The sequence below is a fragment of the Crocodylus siamensis genome, chromosome 9 (genome assembly GCF_052110815.1).
Source record: "Crocodylus siamensis isolate JL-2025a chromosome 9, ASM5211081v1, whole genome shotgun sequence".
NCBI lineage: Eukaryota > Metazoa > Chordata > Crocodylia > Crocodylidae > Crocodylus > Crocodylus siamensis.
The window spans coordinates 47,844,143-47,872,016 of NC_143403.1; the positions used below are offsets into that span (position 1 = coordinate 47,844,143).

At 44.7% G+C, this 27,874-nt stretch overlaps 1 long non-coding RNA gene and 1 other non-coding gene across 2 annotated transcripts in view; one reads left to right on the forward strand and one right to left on the reverse strand.

Moving 5' to 3' along the window:
* Positions 1 to 7,964: 7,964 nt before the first annotated feature.
* Positions 7,965 to 27,874, forward strand: part of LOC149857499 (uncharacterized) — a 50,368-nt gene continuing 30,458 nt past the window's right edge. Inside the window, exon 1 of the long non-coding RNA XR_016444178.1 lies at positions 7,965 to 8,226. This is a non-coding gene — a long non-coding RNA (uncharacterized LOC149857499). The remainder of the gene's footprint in view (positions 8,227 to 27,874) is intronic.
* Positions 18,582 to 18,653, reverse strand: TRNAD-GUC (transfer RNA aspartic acid (anticodon GUC)). The gene has a single exon. It is a non-coding gene; the product is annotated as a tRNA-Asp (tRNA).

Below are 27,874 nucleotides of genomic sequence, written 5' to 3' on the forward strand. Positions count from 1 at the left end.
TCTGCAGTACCCAGTTCCTGTTCCATTAGCCTCTCCCCATAGATGGACCACCCAAGTTAAAATCTTCTAGTATCCCAGGACCTCTCACACTCCTGCCCATACAGCAAGGATAGAAGCCTGTCTTGGTGCACCAGTCCTCTAGTGGCAGCTCACAGCTACATCTCCCAGTTCTGCCCCTGCTCACCAGGCTTCTAATGGCAAGTCACAGCTGTGCAGGTGGGAGATAGTAAAAGAAGGTGTCTAGCCTTAGACTAGATACAAACATTACACTTATTGTGTGATGAGTGCTCAGAAAGTGCTCTATAGCCGTAACCAAACAGATGTTTGTGGCACATAGAGCACTTTAAAAAGTGTGAATCCCACTCTAAACTAACCTTGGATTGATGTTGTATCAGACTAAAGTGCTTTAGGTTAGGATGCTTTATTGAACGTCTGTACCAGATCCTGTCACAAGTCAAGGTAGATCACTTGTGATAGCCAGAACCAGAAGAATTAATGAGCAACTTATAACAAAGAGAAATCTGCTTTTTGAAGATATCTGAAATAGTAGCTTATGGAGCAGTTTCTGTCTGTCTGGAGTATAACCAGCAAGATTTATATATAGCTTTTTATACTGATCTTCAGACAGCATAAAAAGCAGAACTAAGGATTATAACCACAGACACAGCTGATTTATGAAATTTTGCTTAAAGTCAGTAAAAATTAATGAACATAATCACAAGGTATAATTAACATAGTGGGTTAAACTTAAGTAGACACACATTAATCTCAAACCCCAAAGTGATGTAGTGTATTTGCTTATTGGGTAAACCCAAGCTTGGGCAGTAACTTATTATAATAATTTCTAATACCTTTTAACCCCACAGGATAACAGCTATAAAGTAACACTATGAATAGCTATATAACTAAAAAAATAGCATAAACAGAATATAAAAGAACACACACGTTAAATAACCCTCAGGAAAAAACGAAACAGAAAAGTCATTGCTGTCCCATTTCCCCAGATCTCTGAGCAAAAACCAAATCCAAACTGAGGGACTTTTCCTCCAGTTTCCCCGCTGACAGCCCAGTTCAGAAACGTCTGACTTTGCTAAATCAGCTTGACGTGTATCTTCTAACTGAGGAACTATCGATAAGTTGCTAACCAAGTGGAAACTCTTAGTTAATTCCTTCATCTGTTTTATTATCACTGTCAAGTTTAACTTGTATTATTATGTTATCTGTTTATTAGATTAACCTTTGTATTAACTGTCATATGTGCAAACTATATCTTTTGTTGTTATAAGTAAAATTTATTCTTTTTTATAAGTAAAACTTATCATTGCTTTCCTTCCCAACATCACCTCTTCGATCCCGAACCAAAAAGCCCAGTAGCTAATAAAGTTGCAGTGCTCAGTCAGTTTGCAACTAAATTCATATACTCACAGTGCCCAGCTGGCCTGTAACAGTTGCTGTCTCCCTGTGTGGCTAGGTGGGGATGGTGGGGGGCATGGAGGAATGGAGTGCCCCCCTCCATGTTGTGCATCCCCCCACCCCCCAGTTGCTGTCTTGGGTCCTGGGGGAGCCTGGGCTAGGTCCATGAGGCAGCAGCTCAGCTGGGCTCAGCATTCTCTGGCAGACTCCTGAGAGACATGTGAGAGCATCCCCAGCCCAATGACTTCAGCCAATGCTGGCAGGCTCTGAGCTCCCCTGTCCCTCCCCCCTCCACTGAACAACAAACTTCTGTTCCCATCATATCTAATATAGAATACTTTGAGTAAAGTGCAATATGTACAGTGCTTCTTTCTTGGGCTCTTTGAACATCTGTACTTAGCCTTAGGGTGTGACTCCAAGCTAACACTAATGCCAATCAACATTTGTGTGGCTCACAGCATAAGATGTAACAAGGCCCCAAGTGCAAATTGTATGGAAGTTCAGTACAACTGGATCAGTCTAAAAATGGCTGATCCAATATAAGTTAAGTGTACCTCTGAGGTAGTCTAACTTAGATCGGGTCCAGCAAGACTGTGCTACCTGATGTCCTGTACAGTTCCCAGCACAGCCCCAGAGCTGGGAAAACCCAGCTGCTGGCCTTAATCCTGGGGCTGTGCTTTCCCTACCTGCCCCTCTGGCACCAGGATATTTTTAGCCCACTGCCCCTCTGCCCACCCCCAGACAGACACACCCCCTTCATAGACCAGCCGACCAGCCTCCCCTCCCCCCAGTCCCTCAACCAAGCCTGCCAGGAGCATTATTGAAGTAAGGCAGGGTGGGGCGAGAGGTGGGGATGGACAGTTGTTTGTCTGGGAGTGGGGGGTTCAGGGGACTAAAAATATCCAGCCTCCCCATTCTCCCAAGCCCCACTCCATGGACACCATGATACCCCTGATACCACCGAACCCTTCCAGAGCCCAAGAGCACTGCCCTCCCAGACCCCAGTAATTCCCCCTATGCCACATGCCCCCCACTCCCTCTGCAGACCCAACGTGCCCCCATCCCCTCCTCCCCAGAGCCTACTTGCTCCCCTGACCCCTCCCCCAAGCCCCTCTTCCTGCTAGCCTCCCCGTCCCAACTTTCCTTAGATTGGGTGGCCATTTTTAACTCGATCTAACCTACCTCTAACCTCCTCAAATGTCTGTACATACCCTAGTTCAGCAATAGTCCACCCCCTAATCAAGGCCAGCTGAGTCTCAATCTGCTAATTGGTTCTCTGGCTGCATTTAAGGAGCTCTTGCAGCTCTTGGCCTCTGCTGCACAGCAAACTCATTTTAGTCTGTAGCTGTCACCCATATGACTTCCCTGTTCCTGCATTCCTGCCCGTGCACCCCCTCCCTGAACTTCAGAAACCAGGTTTGTCTTAGGCTTGCTTTCTGACATTTGCTTCTGGTAACCCCTCAATTCAGCACATGCACCCTGGTTTGACTTCAGCTTGCCCACTATTTACAGATGCTGGTAACACCCCCCAGCTCTAGCAACTAATGAATCTGTGGACCCTGATAGTGTCCTTCCTTGGATAAACTATCTGAGCTCCTCCTAAAGCCATCCCTGGAAAAAAACTTCCCCAAAACACACTATTTCAACAAGGGGAAAAAGTGTTTTAGAGCAATGCCAGAAGCGCAGAAAAAGAAGAGGCAGGAGGTGAAGGGAATGCATAGCAAATGGGACATAAATATCAATACATAAATGTACATAAAGCAGCTTAAATTAAAAAGAAGTAGGAAGATTGTGAGCAATTATGGCTAATCTTCATAGAGCATTACTATCAAAGTGTAAATGAGCTCAGCACAAGCCCATAAAGAAGAGTAGCTGGAAGTCTGAAAAACTGAACCTGGCTCTCATACCTCTGTGTCTCTGTCTGTCCTACATATCTAAAATTCGATACCATATTTGTTATCATTTTACTTGGCCAGAAACTCAGACAATAAGGGTGTGCGATGCACAGGAATGCAGCATGAATATAGAAACATTTTACTGTCCCCAGCATTCACTGGCTTCTGGAGTTGCTATTACATGTGCCCTCACCCACTGCCCATCTTCTGTTCCTCCTTTTGAAAATCAAGTGGAAATAAAATGTGACATCAGCCAGAACAGCCGGTACAAATTAATGAAACTGAGGTCAGTGGGGTGGTAGTCTGGGGCTAGACTTTTAAGCGTAATATCAATGTCTGATCCTGGATGGCTTTCTGAGCTTCTGGCCACTCCTCATTCCTTAAACGGCTTGGCTTAGTTCAGCCAGGGAGGTAGATTCACTTCCTGGAGTTTGCTTTTGCTTCCCAGGGTAGTTCTCTCTACTGCTGAGTGGGAGTCATGTCTCTCAGCAGAAGGCACTGTCAGCAGTATGTCTTTAAGGAGCAGAGTGCTAGAATGCCCTTTGTCCGTGCTCAGATGTCTTTTGCTCCTCTTGTAGGCCTGGCCTTCAGGGGTTGCTATGCCATATGGCACCCGCAAAGCAAAACAGCTGCTACTATGGCAGGTTGATGGATATATTCTGCTCAGACTTTTAACATTCTTTTCCACTTGCAGTGTGACGAACTGGCTGGCATTCCTTATGTAGTGTTTCTTCTGTGGTAGTTCTTGTAGTGCTTCCTGTTTAAACAGGGGTGTTGCCCTCCAGTGTGGGTAATGAAACTAGGCTCCTAAAAACTCCCTCAATTTTTCAGTTGAATACTGTGCTCTTCACTTCTTGTCCTCACTAGGTATGTCTGCACAAGATGCTAACTAAGCAGTAGCCTAATAATACTGCACAGTAGTGCATCACAGCACAAATAATGCTAATACACTACTGCACGGTAGTATTAGGCTACTGCATAGTAGAGTCACTAAAACGGTGTTCACCAGATTTACTGCACAGTAACTCTAGCTGCTGTGCATTTATTTAGTATTTGATTATACAAGTACTATATTATATGAACAGTAACTACTGTGCGTTAATGAATGTGTACATGTGCCCACTGTTAATCACTGAAGTGTTATTGCTCTGCCACTTCCTACCCCAAAAGGCAGCTGCATTTAACTGATGGCTGAAGTGATTCCCATGTGTGCCAATGCCTGATTCTGCAAGCACTTATATATGTGACTTTGGTTGGTGTGGGTAGTTCCATTCACATCAGTATGTTTTCCTGTGTGTAGCCCAAAGGGTATCTGGCATTATTTATATAAGGAGAAGGCCTACTAAGAAAGTTTTTTTTCTTTTTTTCCAAACTTTTTTGGAAGAAAAGTAGAGCTTTGACTAAATGATTTTACTGTTTTCCGAGGAAATTCCAATTAAAAATAAACCTTCCCCAATTAAATAATTTGGGAGGATTTTGGTCTAACAAATATTTTGGTTTGTAAATGCTGGTATGGGACCTCCTAGAAGTTACAGCTCAGTTGCTTCAGGTTTCCAGCCTCCACTGTGGGTTAGGCTGCCCAACCAACTTGAGCTCTCATGGTCCAAAGCTGCCACAAGATTCCCATAATTCCTTATCTTCCCCTTGGATAAAGGAATCTATGGTGCATCATGCAATTTGCAATCCAGCCACAAAGCCCCTTCTCTAGAGCAGTGGTTCCCAATCTGTGGTACAAGTACCACCACAAGTATGCAAGCAACCTGTCAGTGGTACTCATTAGCAGATTTATTATAATTACTTTATATGACAAAGATTTGCTGATACTTAAGGATGAACTGAAAAATTTGCTGGTGGTACTTAAGGTAGTATCATTTTAAATTGGTGGTGCACAAACTGTCAGAGTTTGAGAACTGCTGCTCTAGAGGTATGTGAAAGCATGAGGTAGGTGATGTACAAGGTCTATAAGGCACTACAACAACATTTCCAAATTAAGATATTTCTATTTTCAGCTAAAATGTACTAATTTTCTTTTTTTTTAGTAAAATTCAAAACTTTCCATGAAGGAGAATACATTCTCTACCCAGCTCTGGTGATAAAATAATAAAATTTGTCAAGGTCTTTTTGATCTTTGGATAAAAGGCCATATATAACAATCTATTATTAATAATTAAGCATTATATTATTAACTATATCTTTAAGAAGTTGTAACATGCTTTTCTTTAAAAGTAGACAGAGAAGAAGGAAATAAAAGGCAAAGACAAGATAAACTAATTTTTAGCTCTAATATCTATGATTCCATAATCTTCCCTGAACCTCTGATTCATTCTGTTTCCTAATATTCATCCTGCTATCTGCTCTTCCTTGAAGGCACATGGCAAATGGAAGACAACACTACTGTTGAAAATGGAAGGTGCATTGTAAGTGATGCATATACCAGCTGGAAACTGGGATAAGGTTAGAAGGAAACAATTGAAATGTGTATACACTAATGCAAGGAATTTGGGCAATAAAAGGGTGTAAATGGAACTCCTGGTATGGGACACAAAACTAGGTAAGATAGGAACAAAGGAAGCGTGATGGAATATTAGCTAATACAAGCTGCTTAGGAAGGACAGACATAAGAGTAGAAGTAGTAGAGTGTCACTGTAAATTAATGAAGTGGTAGACTATAAGGAAATAAAATGTGATGACAGGAAAAAACATAATTCTTCTGGATAAAAATTACACTACAAAGGAACAATATAAAGGCAATTAAATGTGGGGTTAGTAGAAACCCTCATGTTCAATCTTGGAAATGTATAGGGATATATATTGACTTTTAGGGTGAACTTGAGGCATGGGCAGACAGCCAAGGGGGAATGTCAGAACAAGGGTTACCATAGAGAGAGACAAGGTTGAGCTGGGTATCAGTTCAAGTCAGAGGTATCAAGCTGAGGGGGTTGCAATAAAATCAGAGTCAAGGCAAGCCATTGCTTGTACCAAGACAGGGGCAGGAGTACAACAATACAGGATGGAAACAGGCAAAGTAGCAGGAGGTGGAAGGCAGGTATTAGGCAAGGATTCAGGCAGGAGTGAGGTACAGGCTCAGGCTGTGCAAGGTGCAGGGAGGAATTAGGCAGATGCAAGACATAGGTCTAGGCTAGGCACATGTGCAAGCAGGTATGTAGGCAAAGAGTTAGTCTACAAAAGGTTCAGGTGGTAACTAAACAGGAGCAACCAGGTTAGCAGGGTTCCAGGCAGGCCAGAAAGTTCATCCAGGCAGTCTGTTGCTCAAACAGCTCTCTGCTATCTGGTCTAAACCTATGAAGGCCTGTAGGCAAGGCCTCTTCCTCAGGGCCCTGAGAATGATTCAGCCAGGGTTCTGATTACCTCCAGCCAGAGCCTGTGACTGGTTCCCCCCAAACTGGGCCTATTCTCGTTACATCAGGTCTTCAGAAAATTTAGTAATAGTAAAAAATATGTAATAATGACTGCTGACAAACAGAGGGGGAAAAAACTCTGCACTTTACTAGAAGAAGCAGCACTTTAGTTGGACCCAGCTTTGCAGTGTCTGTATAGACTGGGTGCTTTAGCAGGGCTTTTTGGCACTTTTATTTAAAACTGATTCAAACAGCTATTAGATAAAAGCACCAAGAAACCCCCTAAAGTGCCTGACCTATATAGATGTTGAGGGAACTGAGTCCAACTAATGCAGTGCCTTTTCTAGGTATGCTCTGGCCTCAGTGCTGGGGTGCTGAGAGTTTAAAGTGTTGGGTTTTTTGAGCTGGGGGGGTTACATATGTAAGCATCCTACAAAACAATTTCCCTGCTAGAGAATGGATAACTAATGCTACCAGTAATAGCAGGGCACAGATATTTTTTGATGTTAGCTACTAGAGTTTCTTATCAAATGGTCACTGTACCAAAGATAGGCAATGCTCTCTTAGATCGGGTTTGGCTAAGTAGAGAGGATCTTGTAGAAACAATCTGAGATCAAGCAATCATACAGAAGAAATCAGGGCTGGAAGGGACCTCAGGAGGTCATCTAAGCCAACTTCCTTCTCAAGGCAGAATCATTCCTATTGAAACTACCCTAGACAAGTACTTGTCTAACCTATTTTTAAAGCTTCGTGAACAACACTCACACAACTACCAGGCACCATGCCTGAAACATCAAAAACAATCTAACTTGCCATGGGCAAAGCAAGGGGAATGAGGGCACTATCAATGTCCTGCTACTGCAAGGACAGTAAGTAGTTTGTTAAAACACACTCAGCATATCCAAGGAAGACAACTATACCTTCTGCTACAGGGGAAAGCAAAAACCTCCACGCTCTATGCTGATTTGATCATGGGGCAAAATTCCTTCCTGATCCCAAATGTGAAAATTAGTCTGACCATGATCAGAAGAGTAGCCAGAAACCTCTGTTTGTTTGTTTGTTTTTGTTTTGTTTTGGGGTTTTTTTGGTTGGATGGGTTTTGTTTCTTCTATTTTTAAGTCCCTAAAAGAGCATTGGCACACCCCAGTCAAATTCCCAGCTTGGCTACAGGCAACACCCAAAGCTTTGTAGCAAAGTGAAAAAATAACTCAGAAATCTGTAACAGCTGGGGGAAAAAATCCTACCTCGTTCCTTGTGCTGACCAGCAAAGCCAGGAACCATGGGCTAACCAAACAGCTTCCACTAACATGAGTTGATTCAATTTAGTTTAAATTGGAAATAGACACGAAAAAGCCTTCAATGTATTTTGGATTTCAGAAGAGCCAATTGTGAAATATTCAGGCAATTAGTAATTGCAACTGCATTGAGAGCTGCGTTGAGAGAAAATAAAGACAGAAGAGGCATTGGATTTAAATCAGAAGTGCAAATACTGTTGGGAATTTGAATCCTAAGCAAAAGGAAAAAAATGGTAGAGAAAATCTACAGAGCTACTTAAATGAGTAAGTACCTTGAACAGACTTAACTGTATTAGTAAATGTTAAGCTGGCAATTTACAAAGTTGAAGGGGTAGAAGAAAATATAAAGGCCTGGATGAGGATAGCTAGAAAATGCAGGGTGGAGAGTTGGGAGGGTGGGGGCAACTAAGTTACGTCATAAGGAAGTAGCCTACTTCCCTGGGGTGTGTTGGGGTGAGGGGTAGGGGAACTAGGGGTGTAACACTTACAGAGGAGAGAGGATATATAATGCCCTGCACAAGGAAGCTGCATCCTTACAAAGTGGTGGGTTATGAAGAGTATACACAGATACAAGTAACATCATGCAGGGGTACAATTGCAGGGGTGAGGGAAAATCCAAATCCAGCCAGAAATGATTCAAATGAAAACTTTAGTTTTCAAGCCTTGAAAGAAATAAGAGCAATAAAGCTGATATTTAATAAACGGTCAGGAAATCTTTATTAAATAACTTCTAACACTGTGTTAAAATTCCTTTATTCTTATAGTAAAACCAAAGACTGTCTAGTAATAAAAAGAACGCATCATCTTTAAAAAGCACAATTAATCAGGCAGCTCAAGCAATAATAAGAGCAGACTCTGACAAGAGTACCAGGAAACATTTCAAGTCAGAAACCCTGATCGCCAAATAAAACTCCTTTTCATACTAGTTTTCCCCATTCATATTATAACGTATTTTATATATGTCAGCATATATACATATCCATGTGTGGATGTGGGGGCTGGAACAGTACAATTTGCAGAAAAAGCCAAAGAATGTAATGTCAAATCCTATTCCATCTTTACATGCCTATGGGTGTTGACAGGTTAATATGAGGCACTTTAGATCTCCACTTTGGTGTGCTTCAAATGTGCAGGTCCCTCCTAAGGCAGAGAGTCATGGCCTCCCTGGGTATGTTTTGAATCCTTTTCCAACTCATCTGCCAGCTGGTGTGCAACAGCATGGCAGGGCACCCTGACCAAGGCAGTCAAAAGGTACCTCCATGACATTAAACAATGAAAGAGATAAATAGTACATGCTGTATTGTTCATCATCACAAGAAAGATGTACCCAATGTATCAGAAAAAAAAACCCAAAATCTTTTTATATTTTCTACAAAGAGCCACAAATGATCTTTTGAAGTCGCTTGTGATTTGGGAGACACAGTCTGTATATAACTTGCTTAGAGATTACAGCACTTTCACTGAGTTCCCCCAGGGAGGGGGGAGGCACTCATTTGGGATCGCCACGGGCTTGTCTAGCCTTTAAGAGTCCCACCTGAAGCCAACTCAGGCAAGACTTCTACAATGGGGAGTGGGAGCTCTGACTTCTTCCTATTCGAAGACCCTTGCCTTCTGGTGTTCAACCCTCCCTGGTCCTTCCATGGCTGTTACTCAAGCTAGCACCCAGTTCAGATCCTGAGAAAGGGATTTTATCTCTTGTTGAAGAGAGAAAATGCAACTTGAAGATCTAAGCAGCAAAGCAAATTTCTCCTTTTGAATAGAAGTGGTTACTGGGGCAAAGGCCACCCAGCCAGAGATTTCCTGCTTTTTCCAAAGGATTCCATCCTACAGATCCCTGCGCACCCCAAAGTTACTCAGTTTTCCAGTCTGCCCAGCTCCCAAGCCCATTCAAAGCCATGCTGCTGGTACCAGTCTTCAGACTGTCTCCCTTAAGCAGATCTTCTGCTTGTTCCCACTCCCCTGTCCATTATCATGCTTATCTTCTTTCACTTCTCTGGAGACTCCTGGCTGTCACTGGCCATCCCACCTTCAATTATGCATCAACAAAGCTATTAAATTATTTTGTTGCTGGAGTTTCATATTGCCTTGGGTAAACGGTGGCATGCAACTTTGTAAAACATGAAAACAGAGCAGAATTATTACAATAAAACCCATAGTCTGTCACAAGCACTCATCCAGGATGTGGGTGACTTGGATCAATTCCTTCCTCTCCCTGATTAAATTCAAATCCTGACTTCCATTCTTCTTAGAAAGGACTAACCACCAGTCTGGAATGGGGCTTTCTCCACCCCTCTTGTTGCTCCATGGTGCAGAAAATGATTCAATATCATTGGTCTAGAAAAGGAAGCTTGACTTGATTAGGGCATTCACTAGGGAAGAGGAGTCTTTGCTCCTAGTTCCTGCTACAATGTCTATTAATTTCATCCAATGCAATTTGTATAATGGAAGGGAAACTCAGTAAGTTCATGGGTATTTTGAGCACTTATTTCCGGTAGTGGAAACAAAATCTTAGTGAATTCAGATCAGTAGAACTACATCTCACCCACACAACCATCTTGCCAATAAACTCATCTTGATCCATGTAAAAAAAGTAGCTGCTGCTATTCTGATAGTCCTTTGTCATACTGGGGAGTAAAACTAGATTACAGTTTGACATACCAGCCTTATCTGGAACATCTGAGCATGAAACGTCTCTGCCTGGAACCTCTGGAAGAGCAGACCCCATGGTTCTCTATACATCTGTATGGGACCTGGTATTTGTTTCAGCTAGATACTGTTCCTAAGTCTGGCAACAAAGCTGTCACCCTCATCTTGTTGACACAGTGTTGAACTCAATCTATCATGGGCTGATGGAACTATGCACCCATAGTTACAGTATGTCCCAGCACGCACAACCCTTTCAATTTGCTGACAAGATGCCATCACTCCAAAGTCTGCCTGGAGAGCTTTGACGATAAGATCAACCTATTACATTTCCAGTTCATCAAACGCTCCATTTTCAGATGTGACACAGTGTGCAGGGCTATATCAAAGGTCTACTCTTATTCAGGGAGGAAATCTTTCTCCTGTAGACTGGCACACAACACAAGTAATATCAATATGTCTTCACAAAGGCAGCTTGTGCACTGCTGGACAAATGCCCTACAGACTGTTTTCTAGGTATGGACAATCATGCATGACAAAAAGTCTGTAGGGCATTTGTCCAGCACTGCATTTCACCAGGAAGCTAAAAGTTACATACTTTTTGAGCAGAAGTATAAGTAAGAAAGAGATTCCAGTACATGAACTAATTTCAGAGTCCATTGCTGCACCTGCCTCCCTGACTAGTTGTATATAAAACATGGATAAGGCTCAAACCAGTCAAAGGAATGTAGGTTGTAGCCATGTTGGTCTAAGGACATAGGCAGACAAGGTTCTTTGGGTAAATCTGATGTATTTTATTAAACTAACTCAAATAGTTGGAAAAATTCTTCTTAGCAAGCTTTCGGGCTCAAATACCCTTCGCCAGGCTGAAGAAGCATCTGCAGTTGGTGTGTGCTCTTCCTGGATGGAATGAATAGTAAAAAAAAATCAGAGGCTGGTCTGCATGCAAGAAAAGCAGTCAGTGAAGATGTAAACTGAGGAGTCAGTGGGTGAATTGCTTCAATCATGCACTGATTTAACCTGGTTTCCTTCCCCTGTTATGACTTCAGAGAAGTGTTACAGACTGTAACTCAGCCTGTGGAAGAATGCCCTATCCAACATTTAGAGGGCAGTCTAAAGGCTTGACTATACTGGTGGGCCAGCAAGTTCTGGCATATGAGAATGGGGGGGAACCAAGCACACCCCACACATGCCCTGCCTATACTCCACATCCAGAAACTCATTCCACTTGACAAAGTCACGCTTCCTTTCCCTTGCCTAATGAATCCTAAATTCTTTTCTTCATAGTAACCCAGGTTCAGCAAGAACAGTTGAGAAAGTCTCCACTCCAGAATAGGTTTATGTAGGGTCTGAGGTATTCAGCAGACTCTGAACCTTCCTACTAAATTGCGGTCCTCTGGGTAGAAAAATAAGTGAATGACTTGCCTGACTCCCAGTCACGGTTAAGTGCAACCTAGGCATCAAGCTGCTTCGCCTTGTCACGCTGGGGTACTTCTAAGCATCCCCGGAAGCAAAAATTTAAACTATGTGGGAAACTTGAAGGAAAATAAACTAAAGCACCTACAAAGCTCAGACATCTCCAGAATTAGGCAATAACTAAACATGGGCTTTTAGGACCAGTTTCAGATATAGGAGCCTTAATTTTGCCTAAACCTCTTGTTTGATATCCAAATCAATTTCTGCATCTGGTCTCAAATTCCTAAATGGCCCTTTGAAAAATAATGCTGTCTTGTTCTATGCATAGTTGTACATGAAAATCAAATGACCAAATTCATGCTTCTTGGTAGAAAATACAATATTTGAAGAATTTTTTCAGTTGAGCACCTTAGATTTTCTTTCCTTTCCCTGTGCATGCACAGATCTATAAAATATATAACAGACATAAAAGAATAATATCCTAGTAAGTATCAACTAAAGTTTTCTATTCTGATTAAATGTAGAGCAACAGCTAAAATCAGAGAAATCTACCTCTGTATTTTACTGATAGCATATGCTCATGTGCCTTTTTCAAACTGTTTCTGGAAAAATAAGCATACATGCTAGGCTGACCTTTCCAGAGAAAGAGTACTTGTTTTCTAGAATATCTCAAAGATGTGGTGAGAGCATTTAGGGCATGTTTCAGAAGATGTATTGCAATTTCAGTACACTGTATGCTACAACCACTATAACAATACCTGTAATAATACCTGCAGGCACTGTCTTGTACAAAGCTCCAATCTTAATTGCTTAAGTTCAGTGAAGATGTAATTTCAGTACAAAGTAGGAAGGAAATGTTTTTAAATTATTTTATGCCCATGAGCACAACAGTGAGTGAGTATTGTCTAAGGGCCAATCCAATTTCCATTGAAGTCAATGGAAAGAGTTCCTTTGGTTCCCTTGGCTTCTCTGGGAGATAGGTTGCATTCTTAATGCATAACACTGATCTCAAAAAAGCACAGAGTACTAGGCACAGAAAAATGCTACTTTGTTCAATAGGCTAAAGGGGTAAAGGACAATAAATAGAGATTTGGAAAATGTATCTGGGGAATGAGAACTATTGAAGCAAAGCTATATTCCTCAATGAATGATCCAATGTTGAAATTCAGGGGCATTCAGAGAAATGGGTGAAATAATGGAGGCCTTTTTAAAATCTGTCCCAGAGAAAAAAAGGAAATGAAAGGTCAAACACTTATGAATTAAAGAAGCTTCTGTAAATAAAAATGTTAATAAGAAACCGGAAAAAAAAATGAGAAATGTGTGTTGGTGGGAATCACTGTTTGGGATTATTTGTATGGTTGCTACATCAATAGGAGCATCATTTGCATGAACGACTGCTGCCTCCCGAGACTGGGGGGGCACCATTTGTAGGGGGTAGTGTCAGCGGCAAGTGAGGACTGCCCGCAGATGCCAGCAGTGGGGAGTAGCGAGAGGAGACCACCCGCAGACACTGGCAGCGGTGTTGGCAGCAGCGAGAGGCAACTGCTTGCAGACACTGGTGGCGGGGTCGGCAGCAGGGGGGAGAGGGTGGAGAGCAGCGAGTGGGGATGCCCACAGACCCCGGCGATGGTATTAGCGGCAGCGAGTGGGAACCACCTGCAAATGCCGGCATTGGGGAGGGGAGGAGCGGGGAGGGATGGCAAGTTGGGACCGCCCACAGGTGCTGGCAGTGGTGCCAGAAAGAGTCCGGTGAAGAGTGACAGAAGTTATTAGAAGCCTGAGAAACACGAATGATAAAGAAATCTGAAAGAAATAGGGTTTTTAGCTGCCATGACTAAACTGCTTCGGCTATCTGAGCCATTTCTTTTAAGCTGTTTTGGGCCTTTTTATGATACACTTCTGTCTGCAGTGGAAGCATATCCTAGGCCTCTGCATGTTTCATGAGATGTTTTTAAGGCAACTGTGTATGAGAGAGAGAGCTCAACTCAGCAGTATCTCACAAACTACACTGAGACATAGTTTCCACCTCCAAGGTAAGAGGGCATGAAAAAAACGCTTCCCCTATGTAAAGCCACTCAGTTAATTGGCTGCCTACAATGCACCTCCCTTCTACCAAAATAGAGACTTCTAGAGAGGAAGTTCACTGTAATCCATCCCTTTTGATTTTCCATGAAAGCCTGGTCCCTGAAGGAAAATGCCCCCTCAGCTGGCAGCTACTGAATCTACCTCAGCTAGAAAGGTATAGAGATGTAGTATCAAGGATCTGTGAGTCGAAAAACACTAAGAGTCTTGGGAGTTGTTCATAGGTAAACTTGGAATATTAAAATGGAGCGTCAGCCCCTGGCAAAATTTGAGAAAGGCCTAATGAGCGCTGGGGATTTACTCTTTCAAGGTTTCTAGCCGTTTATTTTGTGGAGTTTACAAAATAGAACCAACTTGGAGGGACGTTTTCAGCCTCAGTCTCACTCAGCCACTAAAGGGTGCGCATGCTGTAATCCCATAAGTCCCAGAGCAACTACAAAAAGAGTCTGACATGACAGTGAGACAGAAAATAAAACAGCAGGAGTCTAAAGTCTGATGACGGAAAAGGGAGTTTTCTCTCTCCGGTGAGGATGTACGAAGTGTGAAGTTGTGTTTGTAGTCCCCCGGTTGAAGACCACGGTGGAGCATGTTTGTTTTTTCCCATTCTTCTAAGCTTTGCTGGCTGCTACATGGGACTGGGAAGGATTATTGCTACACAGGTCACAGCTTGTTTGGTTTTTTTCACTTTCCTTGGAAGCATCAGGTGTTGTCTGCAACCAAAAATTTTGACTGGGGTTTACCAATGTTCCTATAGGAACTAAAAGTCTCCGAGGTTCCTGGCTGGAAGGTCTTGACCCTCCACTCAGGATAGGACCAATTCCTACATTTGGGATCAGGAAGGATTTTACCCACAATCCAATCAACATGGACTGTGTTGAGGTGAGGGGATTGCCTTCCTCTGTAGTGGGAGATGGGGCATGTATTTTATCAACCACTTTCTGTCCTTGCAGTGGTCAGACACAGACAGTCCCTTCATCTTCCTGCTTTGCCTGGGAATGGTTGAGGTGTTTGTGCTGTTTCAGGGCAAGGTGCCTGGCAGCTGTGTGACAAGGTTTTCTGTGTAGGTTAGACAAACACTTGCATAGGGTAGTGTAGATAGGGATGATCCTGCTTTGAGCATGGGCTTAGACTAGATGACTTTCTGAGGTCCCTTCTAACTCTACTTTTCTATGATTCTGTAGAGTAGGAACATGGGGCCAGATTCAAGCTGAATCTGTAAGAGGTTAGGCGAACTTAGGTGAGACTTAAATATCTAAGCCCAAAGGAGTATTTGAAACAGTCCCGGAACCAGCACCCTAAAAACTCAATACACACCTAAATCCTCTAAATACTTCCTACATTCCCCTAAGGCCTGAAGCAATTCAAACTCATCCTGAGATGTAACCTATCTAGCTGGAGGGGCCATGCTAATAGAGGGCAACATTTCCCCTGGTATACTCATGTTGGCTGCTCTAAACTCAATTCAGAGTGAGTAATGGTGCTATTCCCCTTCTGTTTTATAGTTTAGTGGTTGAGATTTTTATGGAAGACATGGGAGACTTTGGCTAGGTACAGACATTCAAAAAGCCCAAGGCGAATCGATCTGAGTTACACAGTTTTCTCCATGTGCCTTAGTTTAGATCAGTAGCAAATAGAAGACACATTTTCCCTTTGGCTGGGGTGGGGAGTGTAAATCTTAGACTGGGTTCCACATTTTTAAACCAGCCTGTGCATGCCAAATTTCTGTTCTGTTACGGGTATAGACCAGTTTCCAATCACTTGTACCGATAAAGCTATAATGCCTGTACCTGGTCATCCTTTACCCTGAGAAGGATTTGAACCCACATATCCAGCTTTTCAGAGAAGTGCCATAAGCACCACGCTGAAGAATAGGCTAGGTACTACTGAGTTTGGGGCAAGAGGCAGCCAAAAGTCCAAGAATCATAGTTTCTAGGGTCGGAAGGGACCTCAGTAGATCATCTAGTCTAAACCCCTGCCCTGGCAGGAAAGAGTACTGGGGTCAAACGACCCCAGCAAGGTGTACAGCCAGCCTCCTCTTAAAGACCCCCAGGGTAGGAGCCTGCACCACTTCTCTTGGAAGCTGGTTCCAGATCCTAACCGCCCTGACTGTGCAGTAGCGCCTCCTGATGTCTAACCTGAATCTATCCTCTGCCAGCTTGTGACCATTATTCCTGGTCACTCCTGGCAGTGCTCGGGGGAACAGGGACTCCCCCAATGCCTGCTGATCCCCCCTGACTAGTTTGTAACAGGCCACTAGATCCCCCCTCACCCTTCTCTTGTGGAGGCTGAACAGGTTCAGGTCCCATAGCCTCTCCTCATAAGGCCTGCCCTGCTGCCCCCTGATCATGGGAGTGGCCTCCTCTGGACCCTCTCCACGTTGTCCACATCCCTCTTGAAGTGCGGCACCCAGAACTGGATGCAGTACTCCAACTGCGGCCTGACCAGTGCCGCATAGAGGGGGAGGATCACCTCCCTGGACCTGCTTGAGATGCATCTGTGGATGCATGACAAAGTACGGTTGGCCTTCCTGACTGCCTCCCCACACTGTCGGCCCATGTTCATCTTGGAGTCAATGATGACTTCAAGATCCTTTTCCGCCTCTGTACTGACGAGAAGGGAGTTCCCCGACCTCTAGGTATGGTGCCGGTTGTTCCTCCCCAGGTGCATCACCTTGCACTTGTCGGTGTTGAATCCCATCCTATTCTCATCTTCCCACCCCTGTAACCTGTCTAGGTCCGATTGCAGCCTATTCCTCCCTTCTAGCATACCCACATCCCCCCACATCTTAGTGTCATCAGCAAATTTGAACAGGGTGCTTTTTACCCCCTCGTCCAAGTCACTGATGAAGATGTTGAACAGTGCGGGCCCGAGGACCGAGCCCTGCAGAACCCCACTGCCCATGTCCTTCCAGGTCGAAAATGACCCATCCACCACTACTCTCTGGGTGTGGCCTTCCAGCCAGTTAGTGACCCAATTGACTGTGTGGGTGTCAACACCACAGTCCCCCAGTTTCTTAATGAGAACGGGGTGAGAGACAGTGTCAAAGGCCTTCCGAAAGTCCAGGAAGACTATGTCCACTGCTACCCCTGCATCTAAGGATTTGGTGACCTGTTCATAGAAGACCACCAGGTTGGTCTGACAGGACCTGCCTCTAATGAACCCATGTTGGTTGCCCCTAAGCATAATCTACCCTGCTGGCCCTTCGTGGATATGCTCCAGAATAATTTTCTCAAAAAGCTTGCCCAGGATCAAGGTAAGACTAACTGGCCTATAGTTTCCTGGGTCCTCCTTCTTACCCTTTTTGAAGATGGGAACCACATTGGCCCTCTTCCAGTCCTCTGGCACCACACCAGAGCACCATGAGTGCTCGTAAAGCCGTGCCAGGGGTCCTGCAATGACCTCAGCCAATTCCCTCAGTACTCTAGGGTGGAGATCATCCGGACCAGCTGACATCCAGTCCTTCCAGAAGTTCCCTAACTAGTTCCTCACTAACATTTGGCCTAGGTGTGCCTCTCCTGGGGCCTGAGGAGGACCCAGCAGGGGAGGTAACTGTTCCGGTCCCTGCTTAAGAAAATGGAGGCAAAGAAATCGTTAAATATGTTGGCTTTGTCATCTAGTGTGACAACCAAATTTCCTAACGTGTCCTGCAGGGGCCCCACATTACCTGGAACCTTCTTTTTATCCCTTATGTATTTAAAGAGGAACTTCTTGTTGTCCTTAATCTGGGAAGCTAGTCCCAGTTCCCTCTCTGCGTTGGCCTTCCTGACTGCCCCCCTGCATCCTCAAGCAACTGCAGTATAGTCCTCCCTGGTGAAGGCCCCTCCCTTCCATTGCGTGTATGCCTCCCTTTTTGCTAGGAGACATTCCTGGATGCTTTTGGTGAGCCATGGAGGCTTGTGTGCCCTCCTGTTCCCTTTGATCCGTGTTGGGATTACCTCCCGTTGGGCTTGGAGGATCATCTCCTTAAGGAGTGACCACTCTCCTTGGACACCTGGCTCCCCTCCGGGACCTCAGTGCTTCCCCAACTATTCTCCTTAGCTCACTGAAGTTTGCCCTCCTGAAATCTAGGGGTGCTGCCTTGCTGTAGGCCTTTGCCACCTTGTGCTGGATGGTGAATTACAGCAGGCGATGATCACTGTCGCCCAGGTGGTCGAGCACCTGCAGCCGCCTCACCAGGTCGTCTCCCGTGGCCAGCACAAGGTCTAACAAGGCATCTCTCCTGATGGGGCTGTGCACCTCCTGGGTTAGATGGAGGTCCTGCACTCTGGCTAAGAACCGACGTGAGCGATCAGACTTGGCTGACTGCTCCTCCCAGCAGATGTCTGGGAAGTTCAGGTCCCCCATAATGACCACATCCTTTGACTTCACTACCTCCGTGACCTGACTTAAGAATTTCTGGTCCAGCTCTTCCCCTTGGTTGGGAGGTCTGTAGTAGACCCCCACGCTTAAGTCTCTTTCCCCAAAAATTATTAAGCAGCCTCCCCGTCAGGGAATCGAACCCTGGTCTCCTGCGTGACAGGCAGGGATACTCACCACTATACTAACGAGGACATGTCTCATAGAAGAGAAGAAACAATAGTAGCCTGGTAGGTAGTATACTCTCCTTGGAAGTGGATAGTCCTAGCTTTCAGCTGCTTCTGCCAGGTTTATTTTGGGTTTTCAATTGATAAAATCAATTGGTGGGCAAATTTGGCTCATGGGCTGTATTTTGCTCATCCCTGGTCTTATCCCTGGAATGAATCACAATTAAATTAATGGAACTGATATTAGCTTACAGGTGCACACAACATAGTATTAGGGGAAAAAAGCATTAGCAGATCTTAACCATCATAGTTCACAGATGCAACCTCATGACTGCATCCCTCTGCATCTGCCCCATCTGGACTCTGCTTCTCCCTCCATGTGGCTGCTGGAAAGAAAAGAAAGAAAGAAGCAGTATCTATTTTACAGCATATCCATGCTTCTTTTCTCAGCAGAAAAAAATCAGCTGCCCACTCAAAAAAGACATTACAATTTTGAAAGCCTAATTTTTTCAGAAAAAGGCATGTGTTGTATGCAAGTAAATCTGGTACCTCATTTTCACAACCTTTCCTCATACAGATTGTATTCCAGCCTTTATATCATCTTTATCAGTTGCTTCCGAATCTTTTATACATCCTTCTTAAACTCAAAACCCCAAATCGGAGGCAATGTGATTGGAATAATAGAGACTTGGTGAGATAGATTGCAAAACTGGAGCACTATCATGGACAGGTATAAACTGTTGAGGAAGGACAGGCAGGGGAGAAGAGGAGGAGGAGTTGTGCTTTATGTAAAGGAGCTGTAGGATTACTCAGAGCTCCAGTATGAAACTGGAGATAGGCCTGTTGAAAGTCTCTGGGCTAGGGTCAGAGGGCAGACCAACAAGGGTGATGTTATGGTGGGGTTATGCTGTAGACCATGAGGATGAAGTGGATGAGCTTTTAATCAAACAGCTAGTGGAAGTTTCCCAGTCACAGGCCCTGGTTCTCATGGGGGACTTCAACCACCCTGACATCTGCTGGGAGGGCAATTCAGCAGTGCACAGGCAATTCAAGAAATTTTTGGAGAGTGTTGGGGACAACTTCATGGTTCCAGTGTTGGAGAGGCCAATTAGGGGCTGTGGTTCTCTTGATCTGCTGCTCATAACCAGGGAGGAATTAGTGGGAAACATAGAAATGGATGGCAACTTGGGCAGCAGTGACTATGAGATGATTGAATTCAGGATCCTGAGGAAAGAAAGGAAGTAGACCAGCGTGGTAAGGGCCCTAGGTTTCAGAAAAGCAGGCTTCAACTCACTCGGGAAACTGATGGGCAGGATACCCTGGGAGGCCAGTCTGAGGGGGAAAGGAGTCCAGAAGAGCTGGTTGTATTTTAAGGAACCCTATTGAGGGTGCAGCAATGAACCACCCAGTTGCACAGGAAGACTAGCAAGTATGGCAGAAGACTGGCTTGGCTTAGCAAAGAACTCTTCAATGAGTTAAAACTTGAAAAGGAGGCTTACAAGGAGCTAAAACTTCAGCAAACTAAAAGGAAGAAGTATAAGAGTAATGCTCGGCCATTCAGGGATGAAATCAAGAAGACCAAAGCCACCTGGAGTTGCAGCTAGCAAGTGATGTAAAGGGCAACAAGAAGCATTTCTACAAGTATGTCAGCAACAAGACAAAGATTAGAGAAAGTGTGGGTTCCTTACTGAATGGGGGAAGCAACCTCGTGACAGATGATATGGAAAAAAGCTGAAATACTCAATGCCTCTTTTACCTCAGCCTTCACAGGCAAGGTCAGCTCCCAGACTGCTGTACTTGGCAGTGAAGTTTAGGGAGGAGGTGAGCAGCCAACACTGGCAAAAGAACAGGTTATGGACTCTTTACAAAAGCCAACAATGTCCCATCATTGCCAAGAAGGTTAACAGCATACTGGGCTACATTAGTAGGAATGTTACCTGCAGATTGAGAGAAGTGATTAATTTCACTCTATTTGGCACTGTTGAGGCCACATCTGGAGTACTGTGTCCAATGTTGATTTCCGCCCCCCCCCCCCCCCCCCCCCCCCCAGAAACGATGTGGATAAATTGGAGAGAGTCCAGCAGAGGGCAATGAAAATGATTAGGGGGTTGGGGCACATGACTTCTGAGGAGAGGCCTAGGGAACTGGGCTTACTGAATCTGGAAAAGAAAAGACTGAGAAAGGATTTAATAGCAGTCTCCAACTACCTGAAGGGTGTTTTTAAAGAGGAAGGAGCTAGACTGTTCTCAGTGTTGGTAGATGAAAGAACAAGGATCAGTAGCCTAAAGTTGCAGCAAGGGAAGTGTAACAGGGTGCCATCCCCAGGGCCTTTTGAAAATGCTTGGAGGCATCCTTGAGTCCCTTTTTTATATTTTAATTTGCTGCTGAGAGAAGACTCCCATTTACTTGCTTCCTATGACTTGTTGTTACTTTGAGTTCTTAAAAGGGAGGCTGCCCCAGGGCTTCTCAGATCCATTCTTGGCTCTCAAGCACCAGGAGGTGATAAGCCCCTGCCTTAAGAACTATTTTCACAACTCTGACCTTCCCTTATTGTGCCCCATGCCTTGCAGGTGTTGTCTGCATCTTCTGCTCCCTTTAGTGGGGTCTCAGCTAATGCATCTTCTGTCCCTTTTTATGTAGCTAAGCCTTCTAGTTCAGACCCACTATGCTGGGCCCAGCTTTGAGGCACTAGCTTCGCTCAATCTGTTCTGGGCTCCTGCCCCCTGTAGCTGCGCCCCTGTGGTCACTAATGAGGTCTCCACCTCCCCTGCAGCCTCAGCCACAAACCACCAGATTAAACTACAACATAAATAGTAAGCCCCCCGTGATATAACAAAGAAAAGTTAATGGAGGCAGTCAGCCTTCTTACCCATGGGTTCCAAGTCTCTGAGTCCTCACTGCTGGTTGCTCTCACTTGTAGAGCTGCTGCAGCTGTGATTGGAGCCTTCCAGAGTCCACCTTCTGTCTCAGCCTGGGCTCCTCTGGCTAGCTCAGACCAGGGCTTATATAGTTTTGGCCTGGGGCCTCTAAAATTCACCTGATAGCCCCAGTCAACTGACTGGCCTGCCAGGCTTAGCCTTTAACTCCTACTCTGCTGGCAGGCTGCACTCTGAAGACTCAAGTCTTAAAGGGGTCATTGTGCTTCCTAGTAATAGGCCTAGGGTTCCCTGTTACAGTTAGACATTAGGAAAAACTCCCAAAGCCAGAGAGCAAAGGCCAGAGAGGTTGTGGAATCTCTATCCTGTGATAATTTTAAGGGTAGACAAAGCCTTGGTTGCGATGATATAGATCAGGCTGATCCTGCTTTGAGCAGGGGGATGGACTCAATGACTTCCTAGGGTCTCTTCCAACCTAATTTTCTGTGATTCTTTGTTAAAAATTAGAGTTATTACATGGCTTTGTAGAGTTAGAAGACAATATAGATTCCCATGCATGGTAGCTACTTAAAAACATAATTGGTGTAAGTTAGCACGATATATGACATGCAGTTAGTCATATGGCCTATGTTAGCCTGGGGTAAAGTTGTTAGGAAGTTTCAACATGATACTATGGAAATAAAAGAGACAAGACCCTGTGCATGGTAACCCTACCAGTACAGAGTTATAGGGTTGTAAGACAATCATAGAAGTCGGGTCAGAAAGGACCTTGTAGATCTTCAAGCCCGACCCCCTGCCTGGGCAGGAGAAAAAGACTGGACTCAAATGAGTCCAGCCAGGTAGTCATCAAGCCTCTTCTTAAAGATCCCCAGGGTAGGAGCCAGCACCACTTCCCTAGGAAGTTGGTTCCAGCTCCTAGCTGCCCTAACTGTGAAGTAGTTCTTGCAGATGTCTAATCTAAATCTACTCTCTAATAACTTGTGTCCACTGTTCCTTGTCATGCCAGGGGCCGCTAGGGGAAACAGTGTCTCCCCTAAACCCTTCTGGTCCCCCCTAGTGAGTTTATAGACAGTCATCAGGTCCCCCCTCAGCCTTCTCTTGTGAAGGCTGAACAGGTTTAGGTCCTGCAGTCTTTCAGTGTAGGGCCTGCCCTGTAGTCCCCAGATCATGCGAGTGGCCCTCCTCTGGACCCTTTCACATCCCTCCTGAAATGGGGCGCACAGAACTGGATGCAGTACTCCAGCTGTGGCCTGACCAGCGTCGCATAGAGGGGGAGGATCACCTCCCTGGCTCTACTTGAGATGTACCTGTGGATGCATGACAAGGTGCGGTTAGCCCTGCCAACCGAGACCTTGCATTGTCGGCCGTGTTCATCTTGGAGTCAATAATGACTCCAAGATCCCTTTCTGCCTCCGTGCTCTCAAGAAGGGAGTTTACCATTCTATAAGTGTGCTGCTGGTTTCTACTGCCTAAGGGCCGCACCCTGCACTTGCCAGTATTGAAACGCATCTTGTTTATGTCAGCCCACTCCTGTAACCTATCCAGGTCTTGTTGCAGTCTTTCCCTCCCTACTAGCGTGCTCACCTTGCCCCAGATTTTGGTATCATCAGCGAATTTAAACAGGTTGCATTTCACCCCCTCATCCAAATCACTGATGAAGATGTTGAACAGCGCAGGCCCCAGGACCGAGCCCTGGGGGCCTCCGCTGCCCACTTCCCCCCAGGTCGAATATGACCCGTCCACCACCACCCTCTGAGTACAACCCTTCAGCCAATCTGCAATCCATCTGACTGTGTAGGCATCAATGCCATGGTCGCCTAGTTTTTTAATCAGGATCGGGTGGGAGATGGTGTCAAAGGCCTTGCTGAAGTCTAGAAGGACTACGTCCATGGCAACACCTGCATCCATTGCCTTTGTGACCTGATCATAAAAGGCAATCAGGTTGGTCTGACAAGACCTGACCCTAATGAAACCGTGCTGGTTGTCCTTGAGCATCATCCCTGAAGCCGACCCATCACAGATGTGCTCCTTGAGAATCTTCTCAAAGAGTTTCCCAAGGGTAGAGGTAAGACTGATGGGCCTATACTTGCCCGGGTCCTCCCTCTTCCCTTTTTTGAAGATGGAGACCACATTAGCTATCTTCCAGTCATCTGGCACCTGGCCCGAGCACCACGAGCGCTCGTAGAGCCGTGCCAAAGGCCCTGCAATAACCCCAGCTAGCTCCCTCAACACCCTGGGGTGGAGAGCATCTGGACCCGCTGACTTGAACACGTCCAGCCCCTCCAGAAGCTCTCTAACCCGGTCCTCCCCAACCTGAGGTCTGGAGGCGTTCCCCTCGAGTCCATCTGGCATCCCAGCGGGGAAGTCCCGGCCCCTGCACAAGAAAACGGACATGAAGAATTGGTTAAAGAGTTCCGCTTTCTCCTCTGGCGCAACCACCAGATTGCCCAGCGTACCCTGCAGGGGCCCCACGTTACCCGGTGCCTTCTTCATCTTCCCTATGTATTTGAAAAAGGACTTTTTATTATCCTTTATCTTGGACCCTAGTCCTAGCTCTATGTCTGCCTCAGCTTTCCTGACAGCCCCCCTACAGACCCGAGCAGAGGAGGTATACTCCTCTTTGGAGATAGCACCCCCCTTCCACTGGGTGTACGCTGCCTTTCTGGCAAGCAGGCATTCCCGGACGCCCTTCGTGAGCCAGGGGGGCTTCCAGGCACTCTTGCCCCCCTTGCTTCTTGTTGGGATGGACTCCCCCTGGGCCCTGAGTATCATTTCCTTTAGGAACGACCACTTGCCCTGGGCACTGAGTTCCCCTGCCCTCAAGGACCCCAGCGCCTCCCCCACTAGTCTCCTCAACTTGTTGAAGTTGGCCCTCCTAAAGTCTAGGGCTGTCGTCTTGCTGCAGGCCCTTGACACCCTGCGCTGGATGGTGAATTCCAGCAAGCAATGATTGCTATCACCCAGGTGATCAAGAACCTGGAGGCCCCTTACCAAGTCATTGCCTGTGGCCAGGACCAGGTCCAACAGGGCGTTTCCTCTGGTGGGACTGTGCACCTCCTGGATTAAGTGGAGGTCCTATATCTCAGCTAGGAACCTCCTGGAATGGTCCGTCCTGGCTGACTGTTCTGGCTGACATTCTTAGACAGTAGATTTAGCATGCAGTGTACAGTGGGATAGGGGATATTCTGGGGCATTAACAGTCTTTGCAAGTCTACTGTGTGTGTGTTGTGGGTACAGTGTGTTCCCTCATCCTCACTTCTGGTGGAAAGTCTCAGCCAGGTGTCTTCATACGGGCACTGCTCTGTAACGTGCTCAGCAGAGATGCCCCCTGGCCATTGGATAGGTATTGGATACTATAAGGTATTTAATCAACATGAAGTAGCGATACTCTGAAAGCTCTCAGGACACTCTCGTTGCTTGGGTCCCATGATCCTAGTGCCCAAACAATCAGCACCTGCACTGTCATGTCATACCCCTTGTCCCTCAGGGTATTGGCCTGTGGCCTGTACTTGGACAGCTTTCTCCCCCAGGCTTCAGCAAAAGCCTGCCACCAGTTCTCAAACAGGATGGCCATACCAATAATCAGGATCTTTTTATTGTTCTTGTCATTACAGCAATGGCTGGCCTGTGAAGGCAGCATACTGTGAAGGAGATTCAAAATTGCATTTTCTTTTTTTCCAGCAACATCACATTGCTAACTCTTGTTGAGTTTGTGATCCAGTATAAATCCTAGATTCTTCTCAGCAGTGCTATTGTCCATCCAGTTATCCCCCATTTTCTACTTGTGTTTGATATTTCTTCACCATGTGTGGTACTTTAAATTTGTCTTTACTAAGCTTAATTTTATTGTCTGTAGCTCACTCTTCTATGTTATAAGGATCCTTGTGAATATAATCCCACCCTCCAAAGTGCTTAAAAGCCCTTCTAGTTTTGTCTCATCTGCAGACTTGACCAGAAAATTCTCTACTCGTGTATCCAAATCATGAATACACATATTAAACAGCTTCAGACCCAGTATAGACCCTATAGAAAACCACTTGAGATCTCTTGTCACTCTGATGATCCATTTACAGTTATCCTTTGCCTGTGGTTAGTCAACTAACCATGTACCCACCAAACAGCAACTTTCTCTAGCCCACACTTTTCCAGTTTAATTACATAACATCATGAGGGGCTGTAACAAAAGTCTTGCTAAAGTCCATTATAATCCCTGTATACCTTTCATCCACTAAACTAGCCACCATGTCTAAAAGGAAACCTAGTTGGCTTGGCATGATTTGGTAACAAATCAATGTTTGATATTAGTCGTCTCCCCTCTTCTTCAGAGGTTTACAAATGGACTGTTTTATCATTAGCACTTGTGTGTTCCTGGGTACTGAAGTCAAGCTGACAGGTCTATAACTCCCTGGGGCATTTTATTTCCCTTTTCAGAAATGGGACCTCACCTGTTTCCCATGACTTTACAAATACTATTACCAGTAGTTCTGAGATTTCAGCAGCTAGTATGGAGCAGGGAAAAGTTATCATTTGTTCTAAATACAGAAGTATCTATATCAGAAAGAGGCAAAAGTCTGTCAGTGCAACAAAGTTAAAAGAGAAGAACCCAACTATTTCACGCACTTCACTGTTTCCATTTTATTGACAGATAGGGAAAATCAAAATAAATTATGATAACCCAATCATGCTGACGTAGCAATACATTTCCTCTCTTCCAAAATGCAGTCATCCCTAATGGGACATTGCCTTAGTATAACCACTTTGGGTTCCAGAAAAAAATCTCTGAACCTGCATGTGTTGAAATGACCCCCAAGACATAAGTGTTCTAGGGAATTTCAAAAATTGAAAACTATTAAGTGAAAAAGCATTTGAAATGCTATCAGACTTTTCTAGATTTCGCATTTAATTGAATTTCACACTGAGGTGTCCCAAAATGGAACTAAGTGGCACTTATCTGGCTGCAGTGCAGTGTGACCTTCTCAGAACAATAGACATTCCAAAGGGCTGGTGAGATGGGCCAGATGAAGATATGTTATTAAAAGCTTGCTGTGCTTTGTCATCTATGTACTTTGCTGAAAATGGAAGGGAGCATAGGACCTGTCACCCATCCCAGATCTGAGTCTAATCACACAGAGGTGAAATTCAGATTCAATTTCTGTTCAGCAAGAAGGTGATATTCTTGAGAAGAAACCTGATATTGCTAAGCTTTCCTGTGTGATTGGAATGAATATCCAGCTGTATTGCTCTGGCAGGCAGCAAGGCATATAATGAGTTGTCTTCATGCTGTGGCAAAGGGCTTTACATTAGCATTTCCACACCTCAGCTGGACTGGAGGTTGCTTTATTCTTCTACAGTCCCATTCCCCCACAATGTCTATGTGTAGTGTTAAGAAATTACTGCATCTGAATTGCAGAGCAAACGTTTCCCTTTCTATTGTGAGTCCTTTGGGAATATTTCATTCAAAAGCCTTGCTATCAATATTATGTTAAACTGTCATTCATTTCCAGCCTAGTCATCTACAATATATTCAATAACCTACATTTATAGAATGTCTTTCATCTCCAAGAAGCCCTGGATGCTTTACAGTGTGTCTTTAATAAAATGCTAATTGTATCTCTTTGATACCTTCTCTGTGTGGATCTCAAAGCGTTTTACAATTCTAAGAAATTTACCCTCTTTTCAAAATAAAAGATACTGTTCTCTAGGTAAAGCCGGGCAATTGGGAGTACAGAAGAGTTGAATGTTTTGCCCAAGGTTTCCCAGTAAAGTAAAGAAAAGAACACCGCTCCCTGAATCTACCCAATAGACCACTATCAACCCTCTGAGAACGCTCATTGCATCACTGCACAACAACTTTTGGACAGAAGTAAAGAATACTGTACCTGTGAACAATGCAGGAAAACTGAGAATTGAGACAGCCACAATAAGTATCCTGGTTTCTAATTTGTCCAGGACTCCAAAGCTAAAGCCTCTGTAGAGCACTAAAACTCACATTGGGCATGTTTACATGCGCCTTTTAATGCACAGTAACTTATTCTACTCCTCATTAAAGCATCATGTAAAAAAACCATGCAGTTATACTAATACAACACAGTAAAATAAGCTGTGCGCAGTATGTGCATTTAAGTGCATATTAAGTATCACTTAAAAACTGTGCGTATTTGTTACTGCGCATTAAGGCACCCTAATATGCATTTGCTTAGTACCTCACACTGAAGGTACTACATTTTAATGCATATTAGGAAAAGTGCCTTAATGCACATGTAGATGAACCCACTGAGTTATAAAACATAACAAACCTTCACTGAGTTTGAAAACATTTTTTTTTCCAGTGTCCCATTTTTTTTCTAATCTCTACTTCTGAGAAGTATTAAA